Consider the following 27,286-nt stretch of genomic DNA (forward strand, 5'->3'; position numbering starts at 1 on the left):
AGTAGAGAGCAACACTTGAAACTCTCTCTAAGAAGCTCTAGATGCCACAAAGTAGCTCAGTCTGAGCCCAGTCCCCAAAACACGGAACACTGGGCCTCTGTTTTAAAATTGGCCCTGTCACCATGAATTACCCCACTTCTTGTCTTGACACAACTTGGAAAGGCTGCTGTTGAGACACAGTTGCATCAAAGCTGCATTGGTGTGAGAGGGCCATATTTTAAAATGACAGATCCAAGAAGAAAGGCCCTGGTCCTCTAAATGAATGTGTTATTTTAAAGATGCATAGCCCGTCATCCTACGGTCTCCGTGAGTCTCGTGTAACACCGTCTCCACAGGTCCACAGGCCTGGTCCCCAGCTAAGCACGCGCATCCTGCCGCCATGTTGGAAGGGGAATTGGAACAAGTGCCACAGAGAGCAGGGGACCAAGGGTGCCCTTGAAAGGGACTCCAAGGTCATGCCTCCAAAGTGAGCACGATTTCAGAGGAGGGACGAGGGATGGCCGATGTAACAACCTAGCCCCCTTCACACCTCTAGCAGGTAAAGATGGGACTCGCCCATGTAACACAAACACTCTGGCCCCTGGCCCCGCTGAGAGACGGGACGTTGGGTGGGAAGGTTTTCCGTTCTGCACGGCTTTCAATGTAATAATACTTAATACTGCTTTTTGAAACAGTTTCCTCTTTTTCTGAATATTTTCATGGGACTGTAACCCATTTGTACATAAAATTGGTTGAAAGTGACATGTTGAAAAGTCCGGCAAACACCACGGCGCGCTCTGTTTTCAAGGAATATAAAATTGGCTCTGTCTGACACCTTGAGTGCGCTTGTGAAAACAGAATGTCACATCTCAAAGGGTTATTCTTGATCGTTTAAAAAAAAATAAAATAAAATAAACAGACCTCTCGGCAAACAGCCCCTTTGTACTCTGGTTTCCATGGAAACGCTGGCAATTGTACTTTTTATGGTATGGTCTTTTTCACTTGGTTTGTAGAAGTCTGGTTTATGCAGCTGACTTAGTGACCCTCAAAATCTAGGAAATCGTCTTTATCAAGGCAGCCCATGATGTTGTGATAGCTCTGAAAGATCTAGCTGAAGAAAAGAAGATGCCTGCTTGTGGTACAAGCTGGAGGAAGTGGTCCTCATTTTGTCCTGAAGGACACTGTGAAGGTTGCCCATTTCACCCAGTGTCCCTATTCTGAAAAGTTCTGGATTTAAAAGACCAAACACATGCTATTTAGAGTCTTCTTTATAGAGTACCCAATACTATATGTCAATACTCCACTCTCCAGGAGGTAAAACTTGACTTCCCCCCTCTTGAGAATGGCTGGACTTAGAGGCTCACTTGCAAAGAAGAGAGTGTGGAGAGTGACGAATGGCACCTTTTAGCGAAGGCACCTGGTGGACACTACCTGGGCCACGTGATGAAGGTTGGTACCCCCAGGGATAAGTCATGTGGACCTCACGTTCTCCCTGGCATGACTTAATGAGAAGGGTACTTGGCCTCCGTAGAATTCTTCCCCAGACACAAAATCCCAATCTAATCATGGGAGGGAGAAGAGAAAAACACCAGACAAGTCCCATTCCACTAACACTTGACCAGCAATCGTCAAAGCCATCAACATCATAGCAAACAAGGGAAGTAAGAGACGATCACAGATCAGAGGAGACTGAGACATGGTGACAAAGTAAAATCGATTTCCTGCATTTGACCCTGTTATATGAAAAAAGACACTATGTGAAAACTAGTTAATTCCAAATACAGCCTGCAGTTGAGTGAATATTATTGTACCAGTGTGAGTTACTCAGTTTTAACAGATGTGCCATGCTTACCTGTTAGGGACAGGGGAAAGGGTAAGGAGTGAATGGGAACTCTCTGTGCTATTTTTATAACTTTCCTATAAATGTAAAATTATTTTAAAAGTAAAAAGCATATCTTAAAAAATAATATAAATTAGCACATTTTCAAGGCTAAATAAAAGGATCGAACAAAAATAAGCATAAGTGCCATTCTACAAATACCATATGATCTCACCTATAAGAGGAATCTAATCAACAAAATAAACAAGCAAAATTGAACCAGAGACACAGAAATATGGAACAGACTGATAACCACCAGAGGGGAGAGGGGAGAGGGATAATGATGGGAAGAAGGGGAAGGGACTAGTAAAAGAACATATATAGCCCTGGCTGGCGTAGCTCAGTGGACTGAGCGTGGGCTGCGAACCAAAGCATCGCAGGTTCGATTCCCAGTCAGGGCACATGCCTGGGTTGCAGGCCATGACCCCTAGCAACCGCACATTGATGTTTCTCTCTCTCTCTCTCGTTCTCCCTCCCTTCCCTCTCTAAAAATAAATAAATAAAATCTTTAAAAATAAAAGATGTTCTCCTTTAAAAAAAAGAACATGTATAAATGCTCGTGAAAAGGACAACAGTGTGGGGACTGACTGTGGGAGCAGGGGGTGGCCTGGGTGGAGAAGGACAAAGGGGAAAAAATTGGGACAATTGTATAGGATAACAATAAAAAAATTTTTGAGTGCCCTTCTTTTGTGTGATGAGGTCACATTCCAAGAAGACATACTGAGACAGGACTGGGCAAGCAGAAAACACAGGCAAGGCAGAGATAGTGTAGACAAAGGTCTAACTCCTAAAGAAGAGTCCAAGTTGGAGAAGAATCTGAAACATGCAGACTGTTTCCCACTGCTCAGGACACGGGTCCTCACGCCGTGATGGGAGCCACGAACTCTGAGGAGGCTCTGTCCAAATGCACATTCCTGGGGCCCCCCCTCTTGACTCTAAGTCAATAGATACGAGGTAGGACCCCGTCACACACATTGCTCAGAGACTCCATCGCCTCTCTGCAGTGAAACACAGACTCTGCCAGGAGACTCTGCAGGCTCTTTCTACTCCCGTTACCTTGGCTGTAACGGGCTTGGACCAGAAGTGACTCAGCATAACGGTGGTGATTCATTTTCTAGGTCAGCTTAGCTGGGCTTCCGGATGCCCAGATATTTCATCGAAACTTTTTCTATGTGTCCGTGAAAATGTCTCTGAATGAGATTAACGTTTGAATTGTAAATTGGGTAAAATAAATTGCCTTCCCTCATGTGGGGTGGACCTCATTCCATCAGTGGAAGGCCTCAAGAGAACAGAAAAGCTGACTCTTCCCAGCCCCAGAGAAGGGGATTCCTCCTGCTGACTGCCTTCAAGCTAGACATAGTTTTTTTTCTGCCTTCTGACTAACTGAAAGATGGACTTTTGCTGGGTCGGGAGCCTACCAGCCTTCAGACTGAAACCACACCATCCGCGTTCTTGGGTCTCCAGGTGCCCAATCTCCAATCTTGGGACTTGTCATCCTCCATAATCACACCAGCCAATTCCTTATAATAAATAGCTTTATATACACATGCACATACATCCTATTGGTTCTGTCCCTCTGGAGAACTCTGACAAATACAGTAACTTACAAGGCTCAAGCCCTAAGAGACCTACAGACAGCATCTTTGTTTATGTATTCGGAGGGTTCCCTCTTGTTACCCATCCGCCATGATGTGAGGAAGCCAAAGCAGTTTCATGGAGAGGCCCCCACAGAGGAGAGCAGAGACCCCACGGCAGGTCCAGGTACACACCCAGCCAACAGCTGGCCCACCTGCCAGGTCTGACAGTCTGCCCCCTGGTGGTTCCAGCTCCGGGGAGGCCTCCCGCTGTCTGCAGCCCAGACAACGCCATGGGAAACAGAGCGACTGCTCAGGTGAACCCGATTATTTCGCACAATCAGGAGAGACCACAGATGGGGTTATTCTCACGGAGACCGGCCTGAGCTCACTCCTGGAAGGACTCGATAAGGAGACACTGACAGAGACGGAAGTCAGGACGAAGGCAACGAGAACAGATCCACGTGGGCGGGCGGCATCCTGTGCAGGGAGAATCTATTTAAAAGCACTGTTTATGTCATTTAATTTGGTTTAAAAGAGTATTGCTATTATGCCAGATATGCAAAAATATAAAGAAGCCAAACTCTAACTTCTCAGAGCTAGATAGGTTATAAACAGTTTTTCTAAACAAAAGAGAGCTTTCTTCTCCAAGAAAAATTTTGTCACCACCTTTTAAAAAAAAATAAAACAATTTCCCACCTCTATTTATCATTCTTCTGAATTTAATGAATTCTTTGTGTATTCCCAGTTAGCATGGGGGGAAGCATGTTAGAGGGTAATGTTAACTCTTTGTTTATTAAGGATATCAAATCTTTGTAATACTTTTTGAAATCTTTCCCCCTCCACTACCTGCATTTATATTTAGCATGTTTTGACATGTAGAAATTTTAGATAGGTTGTTAAATTAGCATTCTTTTCTATTTGCCATTCCTCCCATTGTTTTTATGCTCAAAACAGGATTACACATCTGGAGATTGGAGAGTTGTCCATATTTCCTAATAGTTTTCCAAGGTTTTATAAACGGATAAACAGATAAGTCCATCTGGAATGTATGGAAGGCCCCTTTCATCCCAGGGAGCCTGTGACCCTGGTCTGAAAGGCCCACTTCAAATGCTCATTTCTTTGAATCTAGTATGCCATAGAAAAACAGTTTAAGTCAAAGTTTAAAATAACATTGAAAGATAAAAAATACATAATTTATACCCACAGCAAGCCTGCTCTATAGAGAACAATTTAGAAACTAAAACGACCTCATAAAAGTAAGTATCCATTAAATAAAATATGTGAAAGTCAAAACATTTTTTTTCATATGAAAGCAACCTCCGATTTACTACCCACTAGCTGTGTGACCTTGAACAAGGTCCTAGCTTCCCTGCGCCTTGGTGTCCACCACTACCCAACAGTAACAGTAACACCTGTCCTGAAAGGTTCTTAAGAGTAGCGATAAGTATATACAGAACTCATTGTTGGGCCTCAAATATCAGCTACTGAAAATTTAGAGTATAAATTCTTTTCTCCTCCATCCTACTTTGAGGTGTGGACAGACTGGAACATAGACACTTACTGTGTGTGCCTGGGCTGTCTCCCCCTCCAGACTAACAGTCCTTAATGGCCCGCCTGTGTGTGACCTTATTTCTGTAGCCTTAGTTCCCCTTATGGCACCTAAAGGAGGCCCCTGAATCATGTGTGGACTAATTACATGCCTTTAAAGTAGTACATAAAAATACCAATAACTGCAAGAGAACACTATCAACACTAAATACTGAATGTAAAAATATGGAACCTCAGACCATGAAGAACACAACTTGCTAAACTCTAGAGTAATCCCCGAATACCCAAAGGACAAGATCCACAGATGCGATTGGGAGAAGCTGAAAAACCTGGGTTGTGGATAAAAGTGTATTGATATGACAGTGTTCACAGGCTTCCCCCTGCCTGCCACCCTCCTCTCCACCCCTCCTAAGAAGGAATGGGCCCAGCTTGACCCACCTCATGGCTAGAGGGTACAGAATGGGGGGCTAGTGGGAGAACAATGAGGCCAGAGGATGAGGGGGACTCAGAGGGAGGTTAGGACGATCTTCAGAGTCAAGGCTGGGACTGGTTGGTAGTGGAAGGGGAAATATTCAAACACACTCCAGAGCAGAGAGAAGAGTATAATGGATCCCCATGCACTGATCACCCAACTACAATGATCCATATTCTATGGATTCTATTTTATGTAATCCCCACCACTACCCTATTTTTGGCTGAAGCACTTAAAAGTAAACCCCAGAGACCAGAAAATTCATGAGCATACATCTCTGCTGATAAGGATATAACACAATCTCATCAAACCTAACAAAATTAATGTCTTACATAGCGTATACCTCAGTCCATATTTATATTTTTGTGTTTTTTAAACATTTATTTATTTACTTACTTACTTATTTTTATTTTTAGAAAGAGGGGAAGGGGGAGAGAAATTTCGATGTGTGGTTGCTTCTTGCATGCCCCCTACTGGGGACCTGGCCTGCAAACCAGGCATGTGCCCTGACTGGGAATTGAACCAGCAACCCTTTGTTTCTCAATCCACTGAACCACAGCAGCCAGGGCTATTTCAGTACATATTTAAAGTTCCCAATTATTTCTAAAATGTAAAAAAAGGTTTTCTCATGAGGGAGGAGTGTTTTGAAGAATAAGACATTTTGAAGAGTTTGAGATATGAGAAAACTAGAAAGCTGAGAAAAGATAATATGGAACCTATTGCTGAGCATATGTATAGCCATTGCTGAAAACAAAACAAAAGTTATTTAATTCATGAGAAAAAAAATCAAGACCTGTAGTGGGTTGAATGGTGGTCCCCCCACCCAAAAATATCTGTGTCCAAATCCTCAATTATCTTATTTGGAAAAGGGGTTTTTACAGATATAATTAAATTATGGTTCTTGAGATGAGAAGGTTGTCCCAGGTTATCCAGGTCCTTATCTAATGACAAGCATCCCGATAAGATAAACACAGAAAAAGAAGTCACGTGGATGGTGATGTGAAGACAGAGCAGAGGTAGGTGGCCACAAGACCAGGGTGCTAACAGCACCAGAGGCAAGAGGCAAAAAAGAAATGGATTATTTCCTCCGACCTCCAGAGGATTATGGCCCTATGGAGACCCTGATTTCAGGCTTCTGGTCTCCAGACTACGTGAGAATAAATTTCAGTTGTTTTGAGTGACCAAGTTCATGATAATTTGTTACAGCCACCATAGAGAGCTGATACAAGTTCAGAGGAAAACGTGGTCAGGATAAAGAAAGAAGACGAAGACTGAGCTTTCCATTACTGAAATTGAATAGTTCAGTGATGGACGGGAAGTTGAGTTCCAGGTAGGAATGAGGGAGAAAGAGGAGTCTAGATAAGCAGGAAAAGCCCATGTCACGAGAAGTCTTCAGGGCCACCAGGGGGAGTTTGGATTTAACCCACGGAAAATGACAAGCCACTGAAGAGGCCATTCCACAGGAGACACAGGAAGAGCTCTGAACCGATGCCTCAAGAAGAAAGAGGAGTAACAGATAAAAACCATGAGTGTCCATCCTCCATCTGATCACTTATTGATTCCTTCACCGAATCAAAGGCACTAAATGAAAAATAGCACACAGACTGATGAGGAGGAGAGATTTAACAAGGAATCACATCAATCAATGCACAACTACAGACTGACATAAACGCCCTGAGAAAGAGGACTCGGTTCTGTGAGTTTCATGCGTGTCCTAAATGAAGGTGCGAGAAGGGCTTCCCTGCACTCGGAAATGAGCAAGAACCCGTGTACACCAGGCTTTACTGTGTATCACAATGTGGGCACCACATTTCAGTTTTTTTCTTTTATATAAAAGAAAAAGAGAGTGTGATATTGTGACTTATAATAAAAGTATGTATTTTATCTTCATGCCCATTTCTGCCATTGAGCTCCTAAAACCCTGGGAATTTCCCAAGTGATGAGAGCAAAAAAGGGGTCTTTTGTTTGGTTAATAAGGTGACTTTTGGACAGCACCGAAGGCTGGGCCTTAGTTGCCAGGAGAACCAACCATGTAATTAGAGGGTTGGAACTATTATTGCCACTCCCCTGACCTCCCAGGAGGGGAGACAGGTTGGAGGCTGAATCAATCCCCAATGGCCAATGATTCAATCAATCATGCCTATATAATGAAGCCTTCATAAAACCCAAAATGACAGGTACGGAGAGCTTCCAGGTTGAACCAGAATTCATCCACATGCCACCTTGCCAGTCCTCAGACTCCAAGAGCACAGAAGCACCTTTGTTTGGGACTTTTCCCTGTGTATCTCTTCATCTGGGTGTTGCTTTGTGTCTTTAATATCCTTTGCAATAAAATCAGTAATCTGGTGAGCCGATGGGTTTCCTAAATTCTCCGAGCCACTCTAGCACATGGGTCGAACCCAATGAGGGGGGCTCATGGCAACTTCTGATGTATAGACACTCAGTCGGAAGCAGAGGTGACAACCTGGGCTTACAAATGACATCTGAGTGGAGGGCAGTCTTGAGGGACTGAGCCCTTAACTGTTGCTATCGCCGGGCGGACGGCACCAGAATTGAGCTGAACTGTAGGACGCCCAGCTATGTGAGAATTGTTTGATGGTATGGAAAAATGCCCACACCCACACTGGAATTGGATGCGGAACCTTTAGGGGGGATGATGGGAGGACCTCTGTGTATCTAAAAAATAATACTTTTTTAACCACTTTTCTATTTTTAAACCACCCTGCTGTGCTCACGTCTACTTAGTAAGCTCCGTGCTAATATTGTTGTTGTTGAACGGTACCATACTTTCCTATAAATTGGAAAATTCAAGGTTTAAGTTCACCCAGAAACTTTATTTTCCAACTATCAGCTAGTAAGTGCCAGGCCTGTCACAAGAACAATATTAAAAGTTTGGTCACCATTCAACAAATTCGACCCTGAAGACAAGTGAAATGGGGAAAGTCTTCCATATTGAAATAATCTGGCCCCGCTGTTCTCGTGATTTGAGGTACCAGGTAATTTTCCATGTAGATTTGGCCTAGAAATACAAAGGAAAAGTTCAAACAGGGACATGGTGTCTCTTTGGCCTACCCCTGCAGGGATGTTTGCCTTAACCATACGTTTTTTTATTGTCCAGTTAAGTTTTGAGTAATTCAGCTGATGGGATTTTCAGCCCTGCCCATGGGCTGTGACTCATTCCACCTTCAAATTAACAGCTCTTTTGGAAAATGTTTTTTCATGACTTGGCCAAACTTTCCATGGCTTAATTTTATCCCTTTCTTCCCAGAGAAACTCTTTGAACCAGTCCAACGACCCTACACTTCAGAGGAGGCTGTCCTCCCAGCCGCGGCCAACGCCTGACGAGCCTGTCACTTTCCGCTTTCCTTAGCACCTCCCCTTCCTCTGCTTATCAGCTCTTCCTCCATTGCTCACGCAGATTTGCAGTCCAATGATTGAGACTAAAAGTCATGGGCAAAAATGCACAGAAGGTCAGGATGCCTGGATTCTCTCTGCTCCTCTAAGAACAGTAACATTTTAGCCAAAGTGCTTTCTATCTTAACTTCTTCATCTGAACTAAATGACTTTATATAACCTTCTGCCTACAAAACTGAGGAACTCAATCCATTCAGATCAATGTGAAACACAGAAAATTTTGTCTACAAGATTGAAGTAACAGGTATGGCATGATATAGGGTTGGCTGAGAACACTGGGATGCCCAGATAAGAAATGCATGAACTGTGTATTAGTCAGCTATTTCCTCAATAACACTGCATAACAAGCCAGCCCTAAAGTAAGGAGCTACCATCCGTAAGCATGTATTTTCATGATTGTGGCTTCCACAGGTCAGCTGGGGCAACTCTTCTTCGAGCCATGGGTAAGATGGACTTGGCTGAAAGCCACAGATGAAATTCAGGCCTACTCCACATGCCTCTCATCCTCTTGGGGCATGCTCTTCTCATAGTGACTACTGGAGACAAGAGGCGAGTCAAACTACACAAGCACATCCCAGGTCACTGCTGTATTCCATCCTCTAGCATTCCACTGACCAAAATACGCCACATGGCCAAGCTTGAAATCAAAGCTAAGAAGTATGCTCTGCCCACAGTAGGAGGGGAAGAGTGAATATTACTGAAAAATCATTCAAACCATCACATACAACTCTCCTTCACCCATCACATTTTTGACATGGGGTGTGGGTGTGTGTGTGTGTGTACATGGCCTTTATATACACACACACATTTTTTTTTACACACACACACATACACACACTTGGTGCACTTGAAGATCAAGGAAGACCAGTTTCTGGAATGCATATTATGGGAGGAAAAGAAAGTCTTTAAGAGGTAATTTACCTATTTTACAACCTTCATGAGACCAAAAGAAAACTCTTCTGCAACTATGAGTAATTATGTAATAAAAGTGAGACCCTGATGAGTTCAGATTATGTGCCAGAAACTATTCCAGGTTCTTTTCCTTCATGATTTTATTTCATTGAACTATTATTTAAACATTCCAGCTTGATACTTTACCACATACAGAATACCCTGAACAAAATTAATCCTGAAAAAACACACCTTTCCAATTCAAAAAATTTCCGTCTAAAAACATTTCTTCATTGTTGGACCAGTTTAATCAGTACTTCCTAAAAATCTCTGCCTCACTTTCCCCAACAAAGCCTAAATTAACATGTTATCACCCATATGGTACAGATCAGGAAAGCGAAGATTAGAAAAGCACAGTGTTTTTGCTAAAGGTAAAGAAGCAGAAATACGAACCACAATATATCTCGATACCCAAACCCCTGAACAGGCAAGGATGAGGACTTTGTCTTGTTTCCCTGGCCTTCTCCTACCCTTCCTTCTGGACTCACCTCCTCCATAAAGCCTTCCCCAAATTCAGGTGGCATCTATGCACATCCTGCCCATCAGGTCAATACCAATTAGCTGCCGTTCATAGAACCATGTCCTGGGACCAGAGGTCAGGCTCAGCCTGCTCTTACTCAGAGGCCAGTCTATCAATGCACCAAGTCAAAGGGCAGACACAGTAGCCAGGAAGGGAGCCAGCATCTCAATCCAGGAAATATAAGAGGGTTCATAGCACCAAAGAATCAATGACCAGCTGCCAGGTTAAAAGCTAAGAGTCAGAGAATAAAATAAGGATTCGGGGACACGACAGGAGAGCTCAGACAGCTCAAGAAGTGTTATTTCTTTTGTGTGATTCCTTTAAAATGCCAGAGCTAGACACTGCCTCCCCTCTGTTTCTATGGCAATTGGGCAAACCTTTGTTAGATCACTCACTTCACATCCTTACGATGGATCAATCGTTTGATCGATTGTTTATGCAGCAGCCACTCCCACTGGTCTGTGAATAACTTGAGAGCAACAACTCTGACATCTTCTCCTCTGTATCACCAGCACCTAATACAGATGCTTAGGCCTTCAGGGAAGGGAAGGAGAGAGAAAAAGAAAAAGGCAACAAAAGAGGGAGTGAGAGAAGAAGGGAGAGAAAGGAGGGAAGGGAAGAAAAAAGAAGGGAAGAGAAGGAAGGGAAGGGGAGGGGAGGGGAGGGGAGGGGAGGGGAGGGGAGGGGCATGTGCTTCCCAAGGTTAACATGGTTAAAGTCTCGATTTCTGCCACCGCCCAGCCACAGACCAGCCCTTCTTCAGTGTTCTCCATATTTGACAAGGGCGCCATTGATGACCTCCACGGACCAAAGCCTAGGCCCAACCTCTTATTTTTGTCTCTCCCTCACTCGTCACCCCCAGTTCATCCGCAGGGTCATCGACGCCCCTGGTATAAAGCAGACCCAGCCCTCCCACCGTGGTCAGCACTCATCCTCCTCCAAGTTCCCACTGACCTTTCCCAGCAGGTTTCCAGTTGGCCTTCCGGCTTCCTCGCCAGCCTTCCTGCAAAACCCAAAGAGAATGGTTATAAGTGTAAGTCAGAAAACAGTATTACTTTGCTGACTAAAGTCCTCCAACAATGTCCCAAACACCCTAGTCCAAAGTCAGAGTCCTTACTGTCATCTGCAGGGCCCCACGTGATCCCAGCCCACCTACCCCTCTGATCTCACCTCCCTCCTCCCCACCTAGAGCACAGGTGCTGGCCGCCCTGCCTTCTTTGCCTCCCTTGTCATGTCACGCTTTCCAACTCAAGGACCTGGGGCCTGACAATCTCTGTCTTTGCACAGCCGTCTTCCTCACTCACAGTGTCGGCTTCTCTGTGAGGGCTTCCCTCACAGCCCTAGTGAAAGTAGACACACAAGCACACCCGCACCTGCCACACACATGCCATGCACATGCATGCACACACACTCACACACAAGACATAAATACACATATGTGTGCCCGCTTGCATGCATATACACACATGCACACACATGTACGCTCATGCACATGCACAAGCACACACTCTCACACACACATACACAGGTATAAGTCATCATAAACATAAAGTTATGAGTCAGCTTCACAATTCCAGTCTGGTTACTACTAAAATTGTGGTGTTTTAATTGTCCTACAAAAATATGCATTCTTTACTGTAATTTCTCAAATTCTATGTATCAGCCAAAACTGTTTTTGTTGACAAGCTAGGATAACCTTAGGAAAATTTTTTGCATTTTCAAAAGCAGTCGGAGAGCTGTGTTTAAAGCCACATGCAGAAATTGTATTTAGCTCTGTGGCCCCTCCCAGAAATTAGAGCATGACGCCACTCACTGCGGCAGCCCGAGTCTCACAGCACCGGAGGAGCAGGGCTTGCATGTTAGGCACCTGAGAGTTACACGACACTGTGCGATTCCTATAAACGTTACAGGTCTTCTGGAGCCTATGAATTGCCTCCATTTAAACTCAAAAGCCCCGTGACACAGTTCCCAGGCCTGTAAAGCCTGTGATACTGCCGTAATAACTCCCCTGGCAAGAAATAAGCTTCACTTCCTGTGGCCTATAAAGGACCTGCCTGACCTTTAATATCATCAGAGGTCACGTGTGCCTGGGAAAGCCCAGGCCTGGGGCTTGGGACCTGAGGTGGGGGCCTCCAGACCTGTGGCTCCGCCTGGCAGCCTGGTGAACCCTGCCGGCATGCCTGTTCCTGGGGCGGCAACCCTGCATGCTCCCTTTTCCTCATCTCTGCGGACGAGATACAACTACCCGCCCCACAGGTTTCGGCCCACATCGGTGTGCTTTGGCCTGGACCTTGGAGGATACAAAGACATGGGAGAAGCAAAGCCAAAGCAGGTGGTTATAATATACAGGGTGGGGCAAAAGTAGGTTTACAGTTGTGAGCACCCAAACCACAGTTTATTCTTCTATTAGTTACTTATTTCTTTATTATTGTGTTATTGATTATTATTATTATTAACCTGCTTTTGCCCACCCCTGGACTGTGTGGTAGAGAACCCCTGGGGTCTGTAAGAGGCCTGACCTATGGAAGGTGCTCGGTAAATACTCATCTTCCCTAGAGATTCATGGACTCATAGAATTTATCAAGTTCAGGGTGACTACCTGACGCAGTTGACCTGGACAAAGCTGCTCTAGAGCTCTTGTCCTGGGATAATGATTTCTCCCAGCACCCAAAGTACACCAGACAGGACAGCAAAGTATCTGGTCGCCTCTGCAGGGAAGGGGTGACTCGCCACAGCTGGCGTACCCACCCTGACCCTCTCGGCCCTTACTGAAACCCCAGAGAAACTCTGCAGTCCACAGCCCCTTCTGGTCTTCCAGCACATGAACCCGGGCCCACTGTTGCTGTGGGATTCTAGTCATCAGACACACCCTCTTCTGTTTTCTGAAATCACCCGCGTCACAGATAATGAGATGTGTGTATGCAAGTGGTAATCTCTGACGGTGAACCGACCGAACTGTGGTGACATTTATTATTTACCTAGATTTATAGCAATCTTTGGATCCCTGCAGATGCAATAATTAGCAATGATTTGGAGGCTAGTAAGTAGCCAAATGGACCTTTTCAGCACAAATGTGCATTCCACAGCACATACAGTCCAGCATCAGATATTTCCCAGACACTCCAGTCAAAACGAGAATGCAGCAGGTATGGGCAGGTTTGTCTTAGCAGCGAAGCTTGAGGTAAGGCAAGGCGGGGTAGGAGAAGTGAACAAGGAAGGAAGTTACTAGCTCTGCAAGACGGGCATTATCACTCCGCCTCCCAGATAAGGAACCAGAGGCTCCTCAAGCTGACCCAGTATGACAGTCCTCTGACGTGTCCATGTGGCTAGGCTGCAATCCCATTGTTCCATCAACCATAACCTTGGGGTTGCTGTGAAGGTATTCTGCAGAAGTGATGAAAGTGCTTAAGCAGTTGACTTTAAGTGAGGGAGATCATCCTAGGCAATCAGTTGGCAGGACGTGAGAGCAGACCCGGGGCCTTCCTGAGGAAGAAGACACCTGCCTATGGACCTCAGTGTCCTCTCCTGCATGGGGGTGCTAGCCTGCCCATCCCAACAGCCCACCTGTACCAAAGGCCCACCCTGCAGGGTTCAGACTTGCCTAGACAGCCCCTCAACTGTGGAAGTGAATTCCTCGCAACCAATCTCTTAATATATCCTCTTGCTTGTTCTGCTTCTCCACTCGCTGTGACTAATACACCAAATGGGATAAGATGTCCCTTTCGTGAGCAGACTACCTGAGATTCTGGCTGGTGTCTCCCCAGTAGACTCTCCTCCCCTTGCTAATTTTGATGAAGCAAGCTGCCATACATAAGGTGCCCTATGGAGAGACCTAGTGGACAAAGAACAAGAAGTGGCGTCCAACTGAAAGTCCAGCTGGGAGCTGAGGTCCTCAGTCCAATGGTCTGCAAAGAACTGCATCCTGTCAACAACCACGAGGGCTTGGAACTGAGTTTTTACCCAGTTGAGTTTTCAGGGGAGACCCCAGCCCTGGACAACACTTTGAGTATACAGCGCCATGAGGCACTCTGAGGACCCAGCTAGGTCATGCCTGACTTTCTGACCCGCAGAAACTATGAACTAATAAATACATGTCATTTTAAAACCACTCACTGATGATTTGTTACACAGCAACAGACAACTAATACACCCTTGCAACCACACTCAGCCCTGCAGCCAGTGAGGGTTCCAAACACAAGCCTGATGCTGCCCTTCCTGGGATTCAGACCCTTCCTTGACGTCATAGAAAGCAAAGAGGTGGCATCCATCCAATGTCTGCTAAGTGTGGATGCTTTCCTAGGCCTAACATGGAATCCATACACTGGGACCCAGCAAAGTTAAGGTTATTAACCCCATGCTGCAGATAAGAAAACTGGAGGGCTGAGGAACGTATTTAAGACGATAGAGCTAGAAAATGACTAAGCCAGAACCGAGACCAAAAATGTCTGCCCCCCAAACTCTTCCTGCTATCCACAACGCCCCCACACAACCCAAAGCACCCGGGTGCAGAACAAGGAAGAAGAAACCTAGACAGCCTGGAGCAGGTGACTCTGAAAGCCTACAAGAAGAGGGAGGTTTCATGGAATAAGGGAGAGCAGAAGATACAAATGTTTCTGCACAAGGTCTGACCCTGCAGAGTCTTATTGATCTCCTTGGAAAAAATGAAGTTCAGCAAAAATAAGCTTATTATTCATCCCCGGGCTCAAAACTCCAGTGGACTTTAAGTGTTCGAAACTCAAAAGATAAAATTCCGGAGGCCATGGGTTTCTTGTTGTTGGCTACACTGTTTGTTGGGCAACTATCTACCTGAAAGAGAGTTTCCTAGTTTAGAAACACAGGATATTATCCTATTCCGTGTCAGCTTAAAATGTCCCCTTGTGCCTGGCTGGTGTAGCTCAGTGGATTGAGCATGGGCTGCGAACCAAAGCATCGCAGGTTCGATTCCCAGTCAGGGCACGTGCCTGGGTTGCAGGCCATGACCCCCAGCAACTGCATATTGATGTTTCTCTCTCTTTCTCTCTCCCTTCCCTCTCTAAAAATAAATAAAATAAATAAAATCTAAAAAAAAATTTTTAAAAAAAGAAAAATGTGAGAGACTACAAAAAAAAAAAATGTCCCCTTGCAGCAAAAGTGCACCCACCCTCACCTCACCATTCGATGCCGGCAAAAACTTCAACCTCCTCGAACTGCCCCATCAATCTCGTAAATGCCCCACATACCACAGGCTGCATCAGCCTTTAAAAACCAAAAGGGCAGAGAGGAAGGGCTCACAGAAAGCTCGCAAGAATGCTGAGGTGTTACAGGCATGTTCTGGGACAGGAGCCCTTTGATAAATTGCGCCCGAGTCTCTCAGAGAGGGAAGAGCCAAGAAGTCAACCTCTTCCTCCCCTCAGATTTATGGATCTTCCAGCGCAAAACAAAAGCATCACTTCGTCAAGATCAAAGCTCCGAGAGGTGAGAAGAAAAGCGAGAAGACCAGAGATTCCCCTGGGATGGGAGCATGTCTGTTTTATGTAACATACATGGTCTGCGTTCTAGAAGGCGCACTGCGTCAGAAACCCACTTTAATAGTCCCCATAAAATAAATACTTTCGTTGCATTAAGGACACAAAAAGATGGATATGCTCCTTGCTTGGAATGTATAAAGCAAAGGTTAAAAGTTCCCCCGTGTTTTCTGCTTATGGAAAATAACGTTTGACTCATCGGCCCAGAGTCCAGATTTTTCTTGGAAGAACGGAACTCGGAGACTGAGACTATTAGCAATAGTTCAGCTGCCCTGGCCGTGGTGTCCAGGTACTTATTGTGTAAGGGCGTTTCTGGTTGTTGCAGAAAGGGCAGGCTCCAAGCGCCGACTTGAAAGATAATAACTGCACCAGAGCGCCTTAATAGTTTGCAGGACTCTGCGATATATGTTCTTAGAAGATGCACTGCCTAAATCACACATGATGCACAGATCCACTGATATTCCCTATTTAGTAGTTGCTATCTGGGATGATGTGATTAACGGAAAGCCATTAGGCAGTGCCGTGATTATGGAAAAAGAACAAAGGCTGAGAGAAACCAACTACTCAGTTCTAAGAAGGAAAAAAAAAAACAACAAAAAGGAAATAAAAATTTCAAAGGCCTGTGTGTCCCATGACGCACATTGCAGCCAAATGCAAAGATGTGCAAAGGGTTGCTCAGTGTCTTCTTGGTAACACCTCGTTCCTCAGCATTTGCAGAACTCGCAAAGGCTGGACAAGAACAAAGAGGAGCCACGGGATCCGAAAGACAGGAGTCAAAAGGCATTGCTTCCAATCCGGACCTTCTCTTACTCATCTGTAAAATGGGACGGACACCATTGATGTTGTCAAACTCTTCTTCATTCAACTAGTCATCCGTTTCTTTCAGTCACTATCATGTCCACAGCCCGGGGCACCAACACCAATGAAGGTACCAGGGGCCTTGCTCTTAAGGGGTGCCCAGTCGAGGAGGCGGGACGAGACATGTACGTGAGACACAACATTCTCAATGACAGTGAAGGGATGACCAAGCAGAAGAAATGGTATCGGGAGCTGCCAAAAATTTAGAAACAAACTTGGCAACTTTTTGTGGGTCTTTTCTGTTCAAACCTACTCATGGTACCACCTGCCTCTCTTACTCTTATTTTCTTTCTGCTAAATTCTCCCCTCCGTTTTAAGTTTCTTTTCTCTAGCAAGCTTGCCTCATCTTGGTAAATCCTTTCTTGAACAAAGGCACCTGTGCATAAAGAAGCAGGGGCATGCTTGGCCTCGGAGAAGCCCTCACCAACCAACCGTGCTGCACTATTAACTGCTCTACCAGGTCAAGAAAACACCGTTCTTGTGGGGACGGTGACCTTAATGCGAAATGTTTCTATTAGCATCAACATGGAATGAAGATTTATATAAGTCCCTATACAAGATCTAACAGTGGTTTAAAACTAGAATAAAATGATCTGCCTGTGCTCAGGGCTCAGAAAACGGATACCCCGGCTGGGGCTCAGCCTCTCCCTGCGCAGCCGGCCTAAACGCTCCCCAGGTGAGCCTGCTTCCCTGGACACCTACGTCCCCCCAGCCCAGCACCTCACGCCCCGTCTCCGGGCACTGGTCTGCCTTCTGTCTGAGACAAGGATCTGCCAGAAACGTCCCCCTGGGCAAGAGCTCAGGGAGGAGGGGATAGAGCAACGCACGCCCCCAACCACTCAGGGGCGAGTCAACCTCATGCTGGTCCCTGGGCCCAAAGTCCTGTCCTCGCTCTGCCTCTCGGAAGATGATTCCTCTTCCAAGTCCAAATGCCGCATCCTCCGGGCGGCCTCCTGCCCGCGCCTTCCTCGAGCCTCCGTCAATCACACGGGCTCTGCGCCTCCCTTGCAGCCCGTGCTGCCCCCCGCCCCCCGACCAGCCGCTGGAAGCAGGGACTGTTCAAAGCCCACCTTCCTCACCTCCAGAGACCCTTCCCCAGGAACTAGTATGGTGCCCACAACTGGCTTGTTAAATCACCTTCCCCCCGCCCAGTTTTCCTTTTCTGTCTTATGATGACTTAGATAACAACCAACAACACCTGGACTCTTCAAGAGCAGGTATCATCAGACACGCTGTCAGGTCAACAGCAATGTGTCGTCTTTGGCTTCGAGTCAGAGTAAAGGCCACGGCGTCCCCTTTCATTGTTGACCACGATGAAGACCAAATAGCACAGGGTGGCACCAGTGGGCCTGAGTTCGGGTCCTCATTCCGTAATTTAGAATTTGTGCAAGACCGCAAGCCTCTGAACCTCTCTGACTCTGACTTATCGCTGTAACACCAGGCTGTGAAGGCCCCACTGGCAGGATCGCAGAGAAGAGTCGCTGAAAGTGCGGCAGAGCCCTGGGATCCTCCACACAGCGGTCACTCAGCAGGCACGGCTGCCCTCCTCCCCCCCAAGTGAGGAAGCCAAGCTAATCCCATCTTCCTTTCCAAACCATGTGAAGAGAACTGAGCCATGTCAGAAAGAGCAAGCCCGTTTGTATAAAGACCCATTGCTGCTCGTGGAGGTATGACTGAATAATTCATGTTTGCACCCAAAGCAATTAAATGGCCAAGCCCCACAGACATCCATCTATGCCTTAGACATGGGAATTTATATTAAAATTTTAGTGTGCTCAAGATTCATAATTCTAAAACTAAATAAGATTGAGCTAATGATGAAAAGCATACCATTTTTTTAAAAGTCAGGTTTTGAATGTTTTTCTTAACAGAACATTAGTGTATCTCTCTCTCTCATATATATATATGACTTGAGCCATCTGCTCTATTTTTAAAAATTTAAAAAAAGACATTACGAAAAGAGGTCCAATCATAATTGGCAGTAAGAAAAATTGCATTCCTCCTGCCCTTTGCCCAGGCACAGAGCCATCAAAGTGTTATGCCATAAAATTTAATTTTTGAATTTTGAATGATTTACAGTGGAGCAGAACTTATAAATCAGAACAGCAACTATTGCTATGAATAGAGATGTATGTTTTTCTAAAATGTCCAAATTAAATACTTCGAAACGCACTAAAAGGCCTGCACAGTTCTCCAAAGGCAGCCGTAATTGAAGCTAATCATTTGCGTTTGGACGGACGGAAACTTTCTGACACCTAGGCACCTCCGGCTCCTTGAGATGAAGCGATCACATGGTCACCAAATCTTCTGGAAGCAGTTCCTCAGAGCAGTATGCCACGGCACTGCCACGCGGGTTCCAGTCTTGTCTGTTAAGTGTGTAAACCCTTTCTCACGTCTTTGATGTTCTTAAGTTGCTGGGGTCCCTAGAGAATCGTGTGATAACCTATGCGCCCGCGAAGAACCCCTCCCCCTCTTGCACATTCTAATAGCCCATCCAACAGTGTGCGCCCTCTGCACTTGGCCACTTCTGTCCATCTCCCTGTTCGGCCCTCCCCACCTCTTCCTGGGGTCACTGCCACAGCCTCCTCATTTCCTGCCTGCCTCCGGGCTGGGAAGAGTGGAGGAGTGCACTGCCAAAAACATGATTCACGGCGTGGCATTCCCTTTCTTAAGAATCTCCAATGCCTTCCCATTGCCCTTCCCATAAAAGCTGACCCTCTCCCAGTGGGGCTGCCCACGCACAGCCCACATCCAGCACTCAGCCGCTCTTCACTGATTCTCCCCGTTCTGCAAACTCGCCACTTTGTACAGGCTCCATGATGCCCAGCTGCTGAAAAATTCTGGACGGACAGATAGAGATGGAATGAACTGCACATTGCATGCCAAAACTACAGGAAGAAAAGAAGACCAGTGTATATATCAATGCCTTTATCTCTGAAGAAGTTTTATATTCTTCTACACTGGGCTGTATATTATAAAAATGTTGGGATTAAACATATTTTAGTTCAAAAATGTGAAAAAAACATCAAACATAACCTATAAGCCTCCAGAGGGCAAAAGCAGGACTCTTAGGTGCGAACACCAAAGACATGAAGATTCAGGTCTTTAACTCCCCGAGCTGAGCAGGGAAAAGAGAAGTCTTTCATTCACGTTTTTATCGTACCTAGGAGTCCTTCCCTAAGACTGACCAATCAAAACACTGGTTGGACAGCTGTGCTCGGATCTCTGTCCCCTGAAACGAGGGCAAAGGCGCCGGCAGCCACCATGGACCACGGAGATAAGGGGCAGCCAGGGATCGGAATTAGGGAGCAAGCCTGCCATCACATGGGTCATGGGGCATCGGGTAAAAATAAAAAACAGGTAGAAACTGTAGCATCCCATACTAGATGTAAGCTCTATAAAGGCAGGGGTCATAGCTATCCATCTTATCCACTCATCAAAATATTTGCTGAGTGCCCAGTTCATGTGAATACTGTTTTCAGTGTTCATAGCTCGGCCCCGGACTCATGAGACTGCACTCTGATGAGCAGAGGAAAAATTAGCAAATTACAAGCGATAGTAGAGAGTGATAAGGGATACCAGAGAATAAGGAAAGAGGAACAGGTGGAGAAAGAGGAGGGGGCTTCTTGAGAAACTCTGCCTAGACATGCTTGTAGGAGTCTACCCTGGAGCTGACACAGGAATGATGGGAAGGAGCCAGCCCAGGACCCTGCCTTCCGGGCAGGACGATAGCGGGGCTGAAGCTCAGAGGAAGAGATGAACTTGGGGTATGAGAAGAACGGAAGTAAAGCTAGTGCGGCTGGAGTGAGTGTGGAGAGAGAGGATGAGCGGTAAAGGTAGGAGACGAGAGGAAGAGCCTTATGAAAGGACTACGTTATGAAAAGCCTTACCTGTCGTGGTGAGGAGTTCGTCTTTTTTCTAAGTGCGTGAAAAGCCACTGGGAGATTTGAAGCAGGGGAAGGATTTCGTCTACCCCCGAAAGCCCCACTCTGCCTGTGGTGTGGGGAATGCACTAGAGGACCCAGGAAAAGGCCAGGTAGGAGGCAGTAGCTGAGATCATAAAGTCTTGGGATAATGAGAGCCACAGAGAGGAGGGGAAAGAAGTGTCCAGGCTAGAGATGGAGCTGACAGGGTCAGTGATGGCCTACAATGTGGGGACACTGAGAGTCGGCAGAAATGGGAGTCCAGGATGACTCCCAGGCTTGGAACTACCCAGCCAGCTCTGGCCCCGACATGATGCTTGGAGTGGATGGATGGATGCAAGGACAGACGGATGAACAGATGGTAGAAGGATGGTTAGAAGTGGAGCCTAGGGCCTTGCTAGGCATGTGAAGTGCAGGAGCGAGACAGCAGCCATTTCCCCCAATTCCTGAGGCCCTGCCAGGCATGTTCAGGGGTCTTTGCAGGGACAGCAGCAGGGCAACTCCAGAGCAGATGGGCCCCAGAGCAGCCAGGGGAGCTTTGGGAAGCATTAGAGTCAGGCAGACCTGTATTTGAGACCCAGCTCAGACCCTCAGGTGCTAAATACCGTTGCATCACTTTGCTCACTTCTGAGCCTCAGTTTCTTTATCTACAAAATGGGGACAGTTGTGTCAACCTCATAGTCCTGCCTCTGCTGTGCGCGGCCTGTGTGACCATGGGTGAACCACTGAAGCACTCCGAGCCTCAGTTTCCTCATCTGCAAGAGGGAGCACAGAACCACTACTACCTCTCTCACAGGATGGCAGTACAGCTGAGTAAAAAACAAACAAAAGAAACACTGGTACAGGAGTGCTTTTCACCTCGGGACAACACGGACGGAGCACAGCTCCTCCATCAACATGAGTCAGCAGGACCGGGTAGGGGAGAGGGACCGCCAGTGACAAAGCCAACCTCCAGACTTGTCTAGAGGCACAACCCCCTTTCACCAAGTCCCACACGGCCACGACATCTGACTGTCGTGGTTCCAACAGCAGCAGGGCCATGTCTGTCCCTTGGATCTCTGTGGAGATGTGAAAGGTTTAAGAGACCAGAAAGGGGAGGTTAGGGAGCACCACGACCTGTGGTGCAGCCTGCAGGAAGAGCACTGCATTGTGGGCCCTCCGGCAGTAATCGAGGATGACGGGCTGGATGCACGTATTTATAGCTGCAAAACCCAGAGCTTTCTGGCTTGCTCCCCAACGTGCTCTAAATGCCCCACACCTGAGGCCCATTGGGCAGGCGGGCGGAGGGAAGGGGAGGGGCCAGAGAGCGGGAGGACCAGATATAAATCCCATGCAGACTTCCTTTTCTAAACCCAGGAAATACCAGTCAATTTATATCTCATCATCCTAACCCTGCAGGTCTGGTTAATGGTTTGACCCATGTATTCTTTCCTTTTCCAAAATCTTGTCCCGTTCCCTCTTAACATGATTTACTCTACTTACTGCAGCTGCTGACTTTGGCAGCTTTTCCCCCCTGCTCTCAGCCGACCACTGCATGCGCGCGATCCCGAATGACTCCCACTGCAGCAACGGGTGAGACTGTGCCTGGACTGCACTTGCTCGCTGCAGGCTCTCTGCAAGCTCCAGAGACGGCAGCTCTCAGCGCTCGGGCTGCAAAAACACCCTTCCCCCCCCGGCCCCGCCCCCTTTTCACTTCCATCGCCCAGGCACACTTTGGGGCACAGCATGAAAAGCCAGGCTAAAAGGGGCTTGTATTTTTACACCATATTTGACTTAGCTGTTTTATCTGGACGTGAACCTGAGCAGGGAGACAAGGGGGAGAGAGAGGGGCTCTATGAACTCAAAACCAAAACAGACCATTGAAGCGGGTCTGAGTGAAGTCACCGAATGCGCCGTGGAAAATACTTCCAAGGCACATTTTATACATTTTGCACCCAGAGAAATGCCTCGGCCAAGTCGGACCAGCAGCTCTCAGATATTCAAATCCTCCGTTTTTGTTTTTTTTCCGTGATTTTCCTTATGGCTTAGGGACTTAAGAAAACAATGAGATTGTGTCCTGAAAAGTTACATGAGCACGGCATGAACGCTCACTTTCCTGCCAAGGAGCCACACACATTATAGGCTCTGGGAAGAAAGTGACCTTTTCAGGATTCTCTCCCCTTCTTCCTAGGGTTCTCGTCTTTCTCCCCTTCTTCCTCTGCTCACTGCTGCCTTTCGCATTAATTGACCACATCACCCGTGGCTGGTGCCTCCTGCCCGGGCTCCTGGTTCTCCTCAGGCGTCTCCAGGGGCCCGTTGTTCGTCTAGAAACCCAACTGAGCATCTTCAGTGGTTTTCCTGAGAAAGCCACTCAACCCCACAGTGCCAGGAGTTTGACAGACTTGACTGGTTGGCCGTGGGTACATCCTGTCCCTGCTCTCACACCCCGCCGATGGTGGGCGCCACCCCTGGAGTCCCCAGCACCCCACATGTGTGTCCTGTCTCCTGCTCTTTGCTCCTCCTTGGACCGTGCTCTGCTCTTCCTGGGCCCCTCATTCTTACTTCCGCCCACTGAAGTCCTCCCCCTCCCGCAGGCCTGCTGAGCACCACCTCCCCCTGCACGGGACGCCCCCCACCTCTGGCTCAACCGAACCCTTCCTCCTCCACCCTTCCACCGAACTGCGTGGCCCTCTTTCCAGCTTAGGCCCCTCCCAGATAAGCACACCCACTCTGGGACTTAATAGCTGTGTGATCTTGGGCAAATAACTTAAATTCCTGAGATTCAGTTTTGTCTGCTGCAAAACACAAAGACTATATCTATCTCATAGTGGTATAGGGTGAGGAAATGTAAAAAATGTATGTGAAGCTCTTAACACAGTGACCCTATATTTCAATGGCCCAACAAATACAAGCTGTTGGTTTATGACCGGATCACATAAATACTGGAGTCCAACCGTGTTTTTCTAATATAGCACAAGCTTCTGAACAGCAGGATGAACGTGCAGTCTGCCTTTGTATCTGCCTCTCCCCACCACCCCAGCTGGCAATGACTAGACACATACATGTGCCATGCTATGTGCTTGCTGCTTTATATGTTTGTGATGGTCAGTTTTACGTGCCGAGTTGGCTAGGCTGTCGTCCCCGAAGGGTCCGCCAAGCACTAAGCAGGGTGTTGCTGGTAAGGTATGACACGCATAACCAGTTGCCTTTAAGCTCGGGAGATTAGCCTACGTAATCTGGGTGGGCCTGATGCAGTCAGCTGAAGGGGCTTCAGAGCAGAGGTTGACGCAGCCCAGGAGAGGAAAGGCCACCTGTGCGATGCTGCATCGGCTACCGCCTGCCCGTTCCGGTGGGTCCTCCCTGGGCCTGCCCTGTGGGGTTCCGCCAGACTCGCCTGGCCAGCCCCCAAAATAGCATGAGCCCATTCCTTGCAGTATATATATATATACTGCTCACTTCTGCATATATATATATATATATATATATATATATGCATATCACTCACTGCATATATATATATGCATATCACTCACTGCATATATATATGCATATCACTCACTGCATATATATATATATGCATGCACAGCAGGTCTTTGATTAGTATTGTTTCATTCAACATCATTTCATTTTAACATTGATGAGATGCTATAGCAACTTAACTCTTGTTTATGTCAATCAGCCTTTGGCAAAACCGGTTCTCTTACATGCCATTTCACTTTAAGTCACAGAACCTATCAACAAGTGATAAGTTTTTCACTGAGGACTTGGGGTGCATATCCTACTGGTTAGATTTCTCTGGTGGAACCCTGACTGATACAATGCTAGCACATTTTAATACTGTGTCAGTGGTGTTTATGTAGTGTCAGAGATGTGATGGTTCATTTTCTGCGTCAATTTGGCTAAGTCCCAGAGCCCAGATATTTGGTCAAACATTATTCTGGCTGTTTCTGTGAGGTTAACATTTAAATTGGTAGACTCTGAGGAAAGCAGATTGCCCCTCATCATGTGGGTGGGCCTCCTCTAATCGGTTGAAGGCCTGGCTAGAGTCCAGACTGACCTCCCTGAGCAAGAGGGGATTCTGCCAGTAGGTGACCTTCAGACTTGAACTGTGGCACCAGCCCCGCCCTGGGACCCCAGCCTGTGGCCCACCCTGCAGATTTTGCACTTCCTAGTGTGCACAATTGTGTGAGTGAACTCCTTAAAATAAACCATTTCTCTACATATACATACCTCATTGGTCCTGCTTCTCTGTAGAACCCTGCCTACTGCAGAGAATCAAAAAGGGTATGGTTACTGAAACTGTTCTCACTACTGGTACAAGTATTGGTACAAGTATTAGTACAAGTATTAGTACAAAAGTATTAGCACTGGAGCTGGTTTAGTACTACTATCAACTCTATGAGGATCGGGATTGAAATCGGCACCCTATTGGACACCTGGCACCAGATAGTGTCAAAGACAAGTGCCTTTGAAACCAAGATTCTAATCCCATTCCATGAACTGCAAATGCCAGATCCTTCCCACCGCCCCTCCTTTCGCCCGAGTCCAGGGGCTCACACCTGGAAGGTATTCAAGAAATATTTATCCAGCCAGAGTTAAGCAAACTAGAAGATGTGCAAAATCCCATTTCCTGTGGCATGAAAACTTAAGGAGATGGACAGTTCAGAGACGCTCCTTCAACTCTGAGTATGTTCACGAGTCCAAGGAAAGTCTATTAAAATAGTTTCCACTGAAGCAGAGAAAAGGCCACGAAACAGGAACATGTTATAGATGAGAGTCACCCCACTGATGTGCTGTAGGTCAAGAATTAAGAGGATGAATGTTCTATGCAGGAAACATCTGAATTATGTACGTTATGGATGGACTTCCTGGTTGGTGGACAATGGTGACCAGCATGAAAGATGGCTGTTTTCAACCACCGGCAACAAGTAGCCACAGGAGACCCTGCCTGTGATAACAGGGAGGGAGACACCCCCTTCATCTTAAGTCTCATTTTCTCAGTTTGGGGGTCTTTCGAGTCAGAGACTTCCCCTTTGTGTCAACAAGGTTTGTGCGAATGTTTAATTTATTATACACCAGCTGAGGGCCCGGGAGAAAACGTGGGGGTGATTTTTTGCATGACATAAATATATCTCAACTATCGAATTAATTTGAAAATGCGGTGCAAAGACAAACTAGGTCGTGATGGATGTTAGCCCTGGTCACGGACAAATGGGCCTTTCTCCTAGATGGAGGAAGGTGAGAGAGAAGCAGCCCAGTGGTCCCAAAGCACATTCTGCAGATCAGGCATGGGCCTCCGCTCCATGGATGAATTCCCTCCTTCCCTCGGCACAAAGTGGGGCGGGCTGTTACGAGTCCCGCCAGCCCTCATTTGTTGTCCTACCACCAGAGACACCACGCTCCTCCTTCTCCACGTCTTTGTCTAGGCTACACGCATCTCTAGGCTACACGCATCTCGGAAGAATCGGGCTGCCCTGACCGACTGGCTCAGTGGGTTGGAGCATCATCCGTACCCCAGGAAGTCTGCAGGCTGGATTCCCCATTGGGGGCACAGATGGGAAGCGGCCGATGGATGTTTCTCCCTCATGTTGATGTTTCTCTCTCCCCCAACCCCCATCTCTCTCTTCAAGAAATGTATCCTAGGGTGAGGATTGAAGAAAAGAAAAAGAATCAGACCCTGGTTTTAAGCCATGGCTGCACTCAAAATTCATCTGAGATTAAACTGGCAAGACGGTGGGAAGAGCAAAGAGAGCTGAGCGCCCAGGGCAGTGAGAATGTAAAGGCCCGCCTTCCTAGTCCTAGGGGAGGCAGCCGGGCCTTGGAGGGATGTAGGTCTCTAGACACAGGCATGCCCAGGACTGACCTGATTGCTATGCCTGAGTGTGCCACTGCGTCAGCAAGGTCTCTAGGTGTGCGGGGACCGTGCAGTACATTAGGGGTGACCAGGAGGTCAACCAGGTCTCCCCAGACGGTGTGCTCCCAACAAGCTGAGCACACAATTGCTCAGATTCCCAGAAAGGACGCCTGGGGTAGTGTTCAAGTCTGGGGAAGGGAAAGCCGAGCGAGACACAAAGCCGAGACGTGAGCAGGTGAGACTGAATTTTCCCATCAGCCTGGGCGAGGCGGGCCTGGAGCCCGATCAAGATTGTGTCAGAGAAACCAGAGATATACTAGTTCTTGAGAAACCTACTAGTGAAGTTTGTACTGGCTACATTATACATATATATAGTATAAACGGTATGATTATGTAAACAGTGACAGGAGTGCAGTCCTGTCCCACTTGCTGGCTAAGTGACGCTGGCAAGCCACCTCTCTGAGCGGGAAGTGTCTCGCCGATAAAGCGGGGCCACTGCACCTCCTCCGGCTATGCTCCGTGTCCTGAAGTCACAGAGGAGCATTCCTCGATCATGCAAAGTGCCCATCAGGAGTCAGCAGGGGGCTTTTTTCTCGTGTCACTCAGGAACCCAGGCCAACAGGACAGGCTCGAACATCTGGCAGCCAGGCTGGAGGGAACACGAGCTCCAGAGGGCCTCTGGGCGGCAGTCACGTGCCCTGGCCCCAGAAGCAGCGTGTGTCACTTCATTCAGCTCCAAGTTTGTGGGTCAACACTAACCACTAGACCTCACCCAACAGCCAGGAGACCAGGGGATGCGATGACACCGTGGGCCCAGAGCGTAAGAGC

The sequence above is a fragment of the Phyllostomus hastatus genome, unplaced genomic scaffold (genome assembly GCF_019186645.2).
Source record: "Phyllostomus hastatus isolate PE091 unplaced genomic scaffold, TTU_PhHast_1.1 phas_contig_196, whole genome shotgun sequence".
Lineage (NCBI taxonomy): Eukaryota > Metazoa > Chordata > Mammalia > Chiroptera > Phyllostomidae > Phyllostomus > Phyllostomus hastatus.